Genomic DNA, 6,712 nt, shown 5'->3' with positions numbered 1-6,712 from the left:
CATCTTTTTGATGACAGACATTCTAAAAGTTGTGAGGTGATATCTCATTGTGGTTTTGATTTGCATTTTCCTGATGGTAAGTGATGTGGAGCACTTTCTCATGTCCCTGTTGGCCATCTGTATGTTTTCTTTGGAGAATTGGATTTTTTTCTTTTTTAGTTTTATGAGTTCTTTATATATTTTGGATATTAGATAGATGATTTGCAAATTTTCTCCCATTTTGTAGGTTACCTTTACATCTTATTGATGGTTTCCCTTACTGTGTAGAAGCTTTATAGTTTGATGTAGTCCCATTTGTTTATTTTTGCTTTTCTTGCCTTTGCTTTTGGTATCAAATCTCAAAAATCGTCACCAAGACAGATGTCAAGGAGCTTACCACCTATGTTTTCTTCTAGGAGTTATATGGTTTAGGTCTTACATTCAAGTCTTCAATCCATTTTGAGTTAATTTTTGTGTATGGTGTAAGATAGGGGTTCAGTTTCTTTCTTCTTTCTTCCCTTCTTTCTTTCCTTCTTTTTTTTTAATGTGGCTGTCTAGTTTTCCCAACACCATTTATTGAAGACACTATCCTTGCCCCATTGTATATTCTTGGCTCCTTTGTTGTAAATTAATTGACCATATATGTGTGGATTTCTGGGATCTCAGTTCTGATCCGTTGATCCATATGTCTGGTTTTATGCCAGTATCATACTGTATTGATTACTATAGTTTTGTAATACAGTTTGATACCAGGAAGTGCGATGCCACCAGTCTTGTTGTTCTTACTCAAGATTTCTTTGGCTATTTGAGATCTTTTGTAGTTCCATACAAGTTTTAGGCTTGTTCTATTTATGTGAAAAATGCAATTGGCATTTTGATAGGAATTGCATTGAATTTGTACATTGTTTGGGGTATATGAACATTTTAACAATATTAATTCTTCCAATTAGCATGGAATATCTTTCCATTTATTTATATCTTCAGTTTCTTTCATCAGTGTTTTACAGTTTTCAGTGTACAGATCTCTCACCTCTTGGTTGAATTTATCCCTGGGTATTTTATTATTTTTGATGCAATCATAAAATGGGGTTGTTTTCTTAATTTCTCTTTCTGACAGTCTGTTATTAGTGTATAGAAATGCAAATGATGTTTGTGTATTGTAATTTTACAGATTTTTAAAATTAATTTTAACAGTTTTTTTTGTTTGTTTTTGGTAGAGTCTTTAGGGTTTTCTATATATACTATCATGTCATCTGCAAATAGAGACAGTTTTATTTCTTTTCCGATTTGGATGCCTTTTCTTTTTCTTGCCTAATTGCTCCAGCTAGGACTTCTGCTACTATGTTAAATAAAAGGGGTGAGAGTGAGCATCCTCATCTTGTTCCTGATATTAGGGGAAAAGCTTTCAGCTTTTCACCATTGAGTATGATGTCAGCTGTGGGCTTGTCATAATGGCCTTTATTGTTGAGGTGTGTTCCCTCTACACCCAGTTTATTGAGAGTTTTTGTCATGAATGGATGTTGAATTTTGTCAGGTGCTTTGTCTGGATTTATTGAGATAATCATATGACTTTTATCCTTCATTTTGTTAATGTGGTGTATGACATTGATTGAGTTGTGCATCCCAGGAATAAATCCCATTTGATCAAAGCATATGATCATTTTAATGTATTATTGAATTTGGTTTGCTAATATTTTGTTGAGGATTTTTGCCTCTATGTCCAGCAGGGATGTTGACCTGTAATTTTCTCTTTTTGTAGTGTCCTTGTCTGGGTTTGGTTTGAGGGTAATGTTAGTAAATGTCCTTGTAAAATGAGTTGAATGTGTCCCTCCCTCTTCAATTATTTTGGAAGAATTGGGAAGGATTTGTGTTAATCCTTCTTTACTGTTTGGTAGAATTCACCAGTATAGGATTTACTGGTGTAGCTACCTGGTCCTGAGCTTTCGTTGTTGTTGGGAAATTTTTGATTACTAATTCAGTGTCCTTACTAGTAATCAGCCTGTTCAGATTTTCTGTTTCTTTATGATTCAGTCTTGTGTGTTTCTAAGAATGTATTCATTTCTTCTAGGTCCAATTTTTTGCCACATAACTGTTCATAGTAGTCTCTTATGATTCTATATATTTCTGTGCTGTCAGCTGTAATATCTCCTCTTTATTTTCTAATTTTATTTATTTCAGTCCTCTCTTTTTTTCTTGTTTAGTCTAGCTAAAGGTTTGTTAATTTTGTTTATCTTTTCAAAAAACTAGCTCTTAGTTTCATTGATCTTCACAATTGTCTTTTTTAGTTTCCATTTCATTTTTCCCCCTCTCTCATCTTTGTTATTTTCTTTCTTCTGCAACTTTGGGCTTTGTGTGTTCTTTTTCTCCCCTAGTTCTGTGAGGTGTAAAGTTAGGTTGTTTGAAACACATATTGTTTCTTTAAAATTTTTTTAAACATTTTTTATACAATTTTTAAAGGTTACTTTCTATTTATGGTTATTACAAAATATGGGCTATATACCTCGTGTTGTACAATGCATCCCTGAGCCTATCTTACGCGCAACAGTTTGTACCTCCCACTCCCTCACCCATATATTACCTCTTCCCCACCATTGGTAATCACTAGTTTATTTTCCATATCTGTGAGCCTGCTTCTTTTTTGCTATATTCACTAGTTTGTTTTATTTTTAAGCTCCACATATAAGCAATATCATACAGTATTTGTCTTTCTCTGTCTGACATATTTCATTTAGCATAATACCCTCCAAGTCCATCCATGTTGCTACAAATGGCAAAATTTCATTCTTTTTTATGGCTAAGTAGTATTCCATTTTATATATACCACATCTTCTTTATCTTTTCATCTTTTGATGGACACTTAGGTTGCTTCCATATCTTGGCAATTGTAAATAATTCTGCCTTGAACATTGGGGTGCACATATCTGAGACATTTATTGTTTCTTAATGTGGGCATTTGTCACTATGAAATTCCCTCTTAGAACTGCTTTCGTTGCATCCCATAAGTTTTGGTATGCTGTATTTCCATTTTCATCTGTCTCAAGATATTTTTTGATTTCTCTTTTGGTTTATTCTCTGACCAGTTGGTTGTTCAGTAGCATGTTGTTTAATCTCCACATATTTGTGAATTTTCTAGTTCTTTTCTTGTAACTGATTCCTAGTTTTATACCATTGTGGTCAGAAAAGATGCTTCATATGGTTTCAATCTTATTCAATTTATTGAGACTTGCTTTATGGCCTAAAATATGATCGATTCTGGAGAATGTTCCATGTGCACTTGAGGAGAATGTGTATTCTGTTGCTTTTGGGTGGAATGTTCTGTAGAAGTATGTTAAGTCCATCTGATCTAATGTGTCGTTTAGGTTCAATATTTTCTTATTGCTTTTCTGTCTGGTCGATTTATTCTTTGTTGAAAGTGGGGTATTGTTGTCCCCTACTAGTATTATATTGCTGTCTGTATGTCCCTTTAGGTATGTTAACATTTGCTTTATATATTTAGGAGCTACTGTGTTGGGTGAATAAATATTTACAAATGTTATATCCTCATTTTGAATTGACCCCTTGAAAATATTTTTAAAATATTTTAAATTTTGTTCAGTTTTTCTATTTATTGTCAGTGGGGAAGGCTGGTACAATTCTTCATTCTGCTATTAATGAATGCTGTGATTATCTTCTTTCAATGACCTGATATTTGTTTTCTTTGGAGTGTTCTCAGTTATTAATTTGTGATTTTATTATGATTCCATTTCTTCTATTTCCTTGGATTAATTTGATCATTCTTAACTTCTTGATATGGATGCTTAACATTAATTTTCAGTCATTTTTCTCTTCTAATATATGTTTATGGGGTTATATATTCCCTTGTAAGTAATGCTTTAGCAGAACCCTAGATATTTAGTATTTTCATTATTGTTCAGTTATCTTCTGGTTTCCATTATAATTCCTTCTTTATTTATGAATCTTTTCTTAATTTCCAAACACATGGTGATTTTTCCAGTTATTATTTGTTATGGATTTCTAGCCTAATTGCATTATGGAGAGAGAACATACTGAACCTGAACACTGAAATCCTTAGACATTTGTTGAGACTTGCTAAAGTCCAGTATATGATTGATTTTATAAACGTTCTATATGGACTTGAGAAGTTCACTATTTCAATGATTGCAGTATTCTATATAAGCATATATTAGGTCAAGTTTATTAATAACGTTCAAATCATTTATATACTTGTTTATTTTTTTTTCCTGCCTGTTCTATCAATTTCCAAGAGACATATGTTTACATCTTCCAACATGATTATTGATGTGAGTTTGTGGTTTTGAAGTTTTTGGTTTTGTAAATGTTAGATTGTGTTATGAGGGAATAAAATGTAAGATGTTAAAATTTCTGGTAAATCAAGTATTTTATCACTATCAAGAAGCCCTCTTTTAACCTCCACCCAAGAAAAGATGGAAAGCTGGAACATGTTTTAGAAGTGGTGTGGGGAACAGGCCTGTACACTTAAACTGGACATTGTCCCAAGGTGATGGTAGTCATGTTGGAATGCCTGCCCCATTCACACTTTGAGGCTCAGCAACTGGCTTAGAAGAGGCTATAATGACTCGCAGGCTTTGTGGTCTTGCATAGAGGGGTGCTGGGTAAGTGTCACCCTAGTGGATGACAGTTCTGGCCAGATCCCCAGAATCACAGTCATGTCTAGATCTCCACATCAGCCTTAAGCCCTCAGGCTACCAGTCTTCAACTGTCCTAGGGTAAGCTACTTTTTAAACCAGAAATGAGTGCTGGAGCTCTTTTGAGTTTTAAGTGTTAGAGCTCTTGGATACAAATTAAAGAATAAATATGCAAAAAAAAAAAAAAAAAGAAGAAGAAGAAGCCCTCTTTATTTTCAGTACATTTTTTGGTTGTTTTTTAAAATCTCTGTCTTACAAAGTATTTAAAAGAAAAAATAGGTACTGGTGCTTTCAGAAATGACTTTCTCTTCTGAATTCCCTTCCACAGCAAGAAAAAAAATGCCCATAGCTTTCTGGTTAAAGACAAATCAAACTTTGGAACCAGGGAGACCTGAGTTATTATCCTGGTTCCACCACTTATTAGTTATGAGACTTTGAACAACTCACCTAACTTCTCTGAATCTCAGCTTCTTTTTTTTGATGTTGGGGGTAGGAGTTTATTAATTAATTTATTTATTTTTGCTGTGTTGGGTCTTCGTTTCTGTGAGAGGGCTTTCTCTAGTTTTGGCAAGCGGGGGCCACTCTTCATCGCGGTGCATGGGCCTCTCACTATCGCGGCCTCTCTTGTTGTGGAGCACAGGCTCAGTAGTTGTGGCTCACGGGCCCAGTTGCTCCACGTCATGTGGGATCCTCCGAGACTAGGGCTCGAACCCATGTCCCCTGCATCAGCAGGCAGACTCTCAACCACTGCACCACCAGGGAAGCCCTGAATCTCAGCTTCTTAATCTGTAAGACAGACATAAGAGTAGCACCTACCAATACTGGGTCAATGAGAGAATGGATGTAAAGTGCTTGGTATATGGTAAATATTATCTGTGATTATCTTCTTGTGATGGCCTGATGTTTTCTTTGTGGAATTTTCAGTTCCTCTTATTAGGCAACATTCAAAGCACCCAGCTTGGAGTGTGCCATGTCTCCAGATAACTGGTGGCTGCTTAGTAGCATCATTTTGTGTTCTCATTATTAGTCTAGCCTCCACTAAGAGGGTTTCCCAACTCCATCCATGCCAAACATCAGTTTGCCATAAACCTTCTCACTGTAATCTGGTAGTAAAGTTAATTTGGGGGGCTCCCTGATTCATTCTCCAAGTTGTTCACTCTAGATTCCTCTTGACCTTTTCTTTGAGCTGTGACCATGCTTGTTGTTTAAGAACAGTTCAGAAGATGCTTCTGAGATGAGTGTTTCACAGAAGACTCCACCTGTCAACAAATGGGATACAGAACTTCCGTGTATTGTCTGTGCAGCCAGAGTTGGTTCTGGTTTTGATTGTGAAGTACTTTACCTTTCCTGCAGGATTCTTTTTCTCTTCAGATATGTGGAGTAATCTAGAATCCTCACTTGTCAACTCTTTCCTAAAGAGTTAAAGGACCTCACTGCATCCTTCCTACATTGTTGAAGCTTCTAGCTTTCCTCACATTTGATTTCCCATGCTTTCCCATTCTTGTGCTAGAATATGTAAGGAGCAATACAAGTCAAAAGACAGACTTTAGGAAAGAATTAGGGAACTTGCTTTAGTGATAAACAGCCAGTAGGCTGTGAATCTAATATAATAACTACACCAATGAAGAACTGAATTCAGTAGCAAAATGGGCTCATGCCACCCAATAACATGGCTTAAACAAGATAGTTTATTCAGTTTCGTATAAAAGATGTCCAGGAGTAGGTAGTCCATGGCTGGCATGATGTCGTCAGAAAACTAAACTCTGCCCCCTTATCCTAGTCCATAGCTTCCAGTTTTAGGTCACTTCATGATCCAATATGGCTGTTGGATCTCCAGTTATTACATCTTAGTTACAGGCTAGAACAAGGAGAAAAGGCAAAAACAGAAATGTACTGTTCCAGTGTATCAGCTTTATTTGATGTTCCATCCTGTGCTCAGATCTCATTGGCTAGAACTTTGTCATGTGGTATGGTTATGTTTAGCTGCAAGGGAGGATAGGAGATTTAATATTTTATTCTGGGCAGCACTGTGCCTAGCTAAAGTTTTGGGCTCTGTTACCAAGGAG

Source organism: Hyperoodon ampullatus (assembly GCF_949752795.1).
Source record: "Hyperoodon ampullatus genome assembly, chromosome: 3".
Classification (NCBI taxonomy): Eukaryota; Metazoa; Chordata; class Mammalia; order Artiodactyla; family Ziphiidae; genus Hyperoodon; species Hyperoodon ampullatus.
Note: the sequence above shows the minus strand (reverse complement) of the source record.